The following is a 6187-nucleotide window of genomic DNA, read 5'->3' as shown; positions in this document are numbered from 1 at the left end:
TGCATCCAGCCTCCAGGGGGCGATCAAAGAGCCCGTGGCTTCACTTTTCAGAACGTATGAGACACACCCGGTTCGACATTTAATTCGGGAACGAATGTTGATTTATATAATGTTACCTCTTCACCTTCATAGCACTTTATACAATACAGATTTCGAGAGCAGAGTTTCAGAGCAGCTTTAAAGTGATAACAGGAAAATTTATTCAATGATGCAAACAGAGCTCATTTTGGCTATACAGCAGCTCTAAAAGAAAATAGTGTTCATCTGAAGTTAGTTCAGTGTTGATTCAGTTCCATTGTAAAGGTCAAATTTAAAAATATATTTAGTTACCACTTGTTGTACACTATGAGTTCAAATGTACTATAAGTGGTATCTAAACACATTTTTTAATACCGAGATAGTATATTAAAAGCACATTTTAGTTCATATTTAATGCTGTCTCAAAATAGCACAGTTGAGTACACTTAGATGTTCTTAAGATGATCTTAAGTAGTACTAAAGAAGATTTTTTAGTATATTAAGTACAAAATTAGTGCACGAAAATAGAGCACTTTAAGTACGTTATAGAGAGTGTACTTTTTTTTTCACCTGGGAGAGGCCGTACCCACTTTGCTCATTTTAGAATACATTATTTATTTCCCATAGATCTGAACACGCTGAATTGAAGAAAGGCTATATCTAAACAGAGGTCATGACCATTACCATAGAAACAAGCTAACCAATTTAACTTCCTCTAATAGTAATTTTACAGTACTACATAATCATGCTGTCGTTTCCCCCCTACATGTAGTTAGAATAATATTACAATAATCAGAGGTTGAGTCTCACCCTATTCAGATTGGTCTAACAACAATCTGTTATTCTGAACAGAAAACCCATTAGCCTACACAGTCCAAGTATACATAACCAATGCCAATGTGTTAGTCGGAGCTCTAAAATATCAGTTGGTGTGCCCCACTTCTCCACCTAAGCTGTACTTTGTCCGTTACTAACCTGAGCATAGATTTGTGGGGTTATGGACTTAACGTAATCTATTAAAGTCAATAGTCTGTCAGAGTCTTAAAGGTGCCGTAGAACGCCTGTTTAAAAGATGTAATATAAGTTTAAGGTGTCCTCTGAATGTGTCTGTGAAGTTTCAGCTCAAAATACCCTATAGATTTTTTTAATTCATTTTTTAACTGTCTATTTTGGGGCATCATTAAATATGCGCCGATTCAGGCTGCAGCCCCTTTAAATTCTTGTGCTCCCTGCCCCCGGAGCTCGCACTTGCCTTAAAACAGCATAAACAAAGTTCACACAGCTAATATAACCCTCAAAATGGATGTTTACAAAGTGTTGGTCATGCAGCATGTCTAATGGCGCAAGTATGGTATTTATTTGGATGTTTACATTTCATTCTGAATGAGTTTGATAGTAGCCTATGTGTGGCTAATGGGCTAAAGCTAACATTACACACTGTTGGAGAGATTTATAAAGAATGAAGTTGTTTATGAATTATACAGACTGCAAGTGTTTAATAATGAAAATAACGACATGGCTCTGGTCTCCGTGAATACAGTAATAAACGATGGTAACTTTAACCACATTTAACAGTACATTAGCAACATGCTAACAAAACATTTAGAGAGACAATTTACAAATATCACTAAAAATATCATGTTATCATGGATCATGTCAGTTATTATTGCTCCATCTGCCATTTTTCGCTGTTGTTCTTGCTTGCTTACCTGATCTGATGATTCAGCTGTGCACATCCAGACTTTCTGCCCTTGTGTAATGCCTTGAACATGGGCTGGCAAATGCAAATATTGGGGTCATACATATTAATGATCCCGACTGTTACATTACAGTCGGTGTTATGTTGAGATTCGCCTGTTCTTCGGAGGTCTTTTAAACAAATGAGATTTATATAAGAAGGAGGAAGCAATGGAGTTTGAGACTCACTGTATGTCATTTTCATGTACTGAACTCTTGTTATTTAACTATGCCAAGGTAAATTAAATTTTTAATTCTAGGGCACCTTTAATCAGGTAAATTTATCATGCCAATCAATTCAAAGATAATTGATACAAAACATCAAATGCTGAAAAATAAAGAGTAAAAGATGGATACCTGACATCAGAAAGGGTCGACATGGCTACAGAATCGCGCCTTGAGCCTCCTGCAACATCTCTTTAAATAGTCAGAACAATACAGGAATTTCTTTCAAATGGAAACATGAGTTCACAATGGGAATTTGCAATAATCAGGGTCCCAGACTGAGTAGTTTACACCTTTTCAGGGACAGAAAGACATTTGCATGAAAGACCCTGTGAAAGGGCTCACACCTACCACAGAAAGCAAAATATCTCTAACCTCTTAAAACCTTATTACCTTTTATGACAGAGTATTTTATCTATCATATAGAAAACAATTGTAGAATTAGTTTGCTTAGAAGCTAGACGTGTTTTGAGGCCTCTTGGCCTATGTGACTGTAAGGGTCAGATGCCTGAGAAGTTAGCTTGGCCACTAAGCATATTTTGCTGATAGTTTTCAACCAGATAACAGGAGAATGTGAAATGAATCATTATTAAGGGTGTAAGGTGAAGTCCTCTTGCCTCCCGGGAGTGTTGATTGTTTTTGATACAATGTTTCCTTTTGCCTATGAAAAAGGGTTGACCATCAATTGGCACCACAAGAGATAAAGTCAAAAGATTTACATTTGGTTGGCAGTCGGCCACCCTTACAAAGAGAATTATCTCTTGCATAAGCACTGTAGAACTGTAGGGGTGGATCTTACACTGGTTTAACAGATAAGAAAAATGTATAAAACATGGCTAGAGAGATTCAGATGTGGAGCTGCCATCTCACTTTGTTGCTTGTCAATAAAGTTAAACTCCTGGGACCTGGAACTTCGACTCCGAGAGTTTTTCTTTGAGACCAGAACGGAAGGGACACAGAGACATCGAATTTGCCACAACAGTACCAGTCACACTGAGACATTTCAAATGATACCACACATGTAGAGTGTTGTTATGATAATTGATCACATTAAACCATATAGATTCTTGGGTGAATTTCAAATGGTTTCAGCTTGAGGAGAGAAGAGATGGGGGAAGAAGAGACAGAAATGTAAATTAAAGGTGATTTACTCAGTGTGATTGCATCTCGGGTGGGGATGCTAATTTCGCAATAGAGAGTTCAGATGTTAAAGGGTTAGTTCACCCAAAAATGAAAATTCTGTCATTTATTACTCACCCTCATGTCGTTCCACACCTTCGTTAATCTTCTGAATGCAAATTAAGATATTTTAGTTGAAATCCGATGGCTCCGTGAGGCCTTCATAGAGAGCAATGACCTTTCCTCTCTCAAGAGCCATAAAGTTACTAAAAACATATTTAAATCAGTTCATGTGAGTACAGTGGCTCAATATTAATATTATAAAGCGACAAGAATATTTTTGGTGCGCCAAAAAAACCAAAATAACGACTTATATAGTGATGGCCGATTTCAAAACAATGTTTCATGAAGCATCGGAGCACAAATTAATCAGTGTGTCGAATCATGATTTAGATCGCATGTCAAACTGCCAACGGCTGAAATCATGTGACTTTGGCGCTCTGATCAGCAGATTCGATACACTGATTCATTTATGCTCTGTTTTGAAATCGGCCATCACTAAATAAGTCGTTATTTTTTTTTTTTTTTTTTTTTGGTGCTCCAAAAATATTCTCGTCGCTTTATAATATTAATATTGAACCACTGTACTCACATGAACTGATTTAAATATGTTTTTAGTACCTTTATGGATCTTGAGAGAGGAAGTGACATTGCTCCCTATGAAGGCCTCACTGAGTCATCGGATTTCAACTAAAATATCTTAATTTGTGTTCCGAAGATGAACAAAGGTCTTATGGGTGTGGAACGGCATGAGGGTAAGTAATAAATTACAGAATTTGCATTTTTGGGTGAACTAACCCTTTAATTTCCAGAAATGTCCTTTGTCTGCTTAAGGAATATTTGTTCCTCAACCATGATAGCCCGGCATTTTCCAGATTCTCCAGTCTTACAAGGCTGCATAAAAAATCAGAAGTCAGATTGTGGATTGATATCATTCAAAATATTTTATCCAGCTCCTTTTGCTTTACACTGGTGTGGAGCCGTTTAATGATTGCATTATTTTACATGTGCGTCAGCAATGCTTTTATAACTTTTTTTGCTTCTTCTTCACCTGTTTTGGATCTAGAGATTCTGTTCTTTTCTGTGTGGCCAAAACACGACTATTTTCCCAATCAAATTCAGAAATAATGTCATGGATTGTCACACTTGATCTTAAGTTTCAAGTGAATGAACGCTAGTATACTGAAGTGCTTTGCTAGCTCATTTACATTCATGCATGATTTGGCAGACGCTTTTAAGTATACATGTTATCAGTTCAAGCATTCCCTGAGAATGAATCACAATCTTGATCATGAAAATCATTTTTATTCATAGGGTAATTGTCTTCATTCCAGCTGCTGTGTTCCACCCTAAGTACATAATCAGCCAGTGTTCAGATCTATCTCCCTACCTCAGCCCGATTCACAATGATAAGCTTGTAATAAGGTTTTATAATCTGGATGGTACTGGTGGGTTTCCACAGGAAATTCATATATACTGCCATTCGTCTTTGCGTCATTACATCACGTCTGTTTACATAAAGGAGTCCCAACTAGTAGGCTATATGTGAGGATGCTGCAGATGGCGGATCATTTATAGCCTTTTCTCACAGCAGCTGCAATAATTAATCTTATTTTGATGGCGGATTGTATGACAAACTAACGTTAGAGATTAGACTATAGGTTGAAATCTACAGCTAACGCTAACACACTAAATACACAGTCACGCAATGCTGGTGTTAACATTAACAATTTGAGAACAAAGTATAACAATAATAATAATAATTTGCATGGTTTGACGTGATCCGAGCTAATCGATCGTTAGATTTAATCACTATTGGTAGTGCGATTGTAATCCTTTTTTTCCTCAGTTGGTCAGAACAAAAGTGACAGACATGTTACTTACTTGTTCAGATGACATTTTCTGATGAAAATTCTTATTTTGGTCATACTTTCAAGACGTACAATCTGTGATTCCAAAGTACAGTATCCACCAGTGCAGTGACTGACAGCAAACATTAGATCATCCGCGCTGAGGAAAAATGCTTGAAAGCTGAACTGCAAGGCATATAGCAGCTACATCTCAACCTGTCCATTCAGTTGTTCCAATTATTACTGAAGAAAGTGATGACAACAATTCAAATTGAGTTACATTTTTAAACATATATAATATAATATAATATAATATAATATATAATATATAATATATAATATATAATATATATATATATATATATATATATATATATATATATATATATATATATATATATATATATATATATATATGAAGAAAAAAAATACATAATAATAGCCTTGACTTTGGAATATGACACAACCTAGGCGGTCCCATAATGAGATACTGAACGAATGTTAGAAAGAGAACCCCAGAGTTTTCATCTGTGCACAAGAGGATACACCTGGCACAGCAAATGTTCCTCAGATCTTTGCACAACTCTCTCTCTCTCTCTCTCTCTCAAGACTTACTGCAGTAACTACTGCCAATTTAGACAGCTAGAAATGATCAGCATTGCTCAAGAGTTGCCTAACATTAATGTGAACAGTGACAAATGTAACATTCATCCTGTTCAATCCTAGGTCACTGCATGCATTGTAACTAAATATGTTAATTATAACGGAACATACAGTTAAAACATTCATGATTCATTATAATACAACATTTTCTGAATTTACTTGCAAAAACTTGCATTACAAATTATGACGTTCAAAAATTTACACACCCTTGGCTCTTAATATCAGTGGCTGTTTGCAGTCTCTAAGTAGTAAAGCTGATGTTTTGCCACACAAAAGACGTGTGGGATTCACATGCAACTCATGATGCTCATGGAGGAAACACATGCTGACACATGAATCAACAGTATGAAAACCTCTGAACAAGATAATCTGTGCAATTGGAGTCATTATTTTGTATTGGAATATATTTAGATATCTGTTGTGCTTCTTCAAACCAGCTAAAAAAAAACTAATTACAAATTCTGCAAAGGCTATATTAATCTATGAGCAATATTGTTTAAAGCCTGTAATGGTTA

This window comes from Chanodichthys erythropterus, chromosome 20 (assembly GCF_024489055.1).
Source record: "Chanodichthys erythropterus isolate Z2021 chromosome 20, ASM2448905v1, whole genome shotgun sequence".
NCBI classification, from domain to species: domain Eukaryota; kingdom Metazoa; phylum Chordata; class Actinopteri; order Cypriniformes; family Xenocyprididae; genus Chanodichthys; species Chanodichthys erythropterus.
This window is presented reverse-complemented; position numbering follows the sequence as displayed.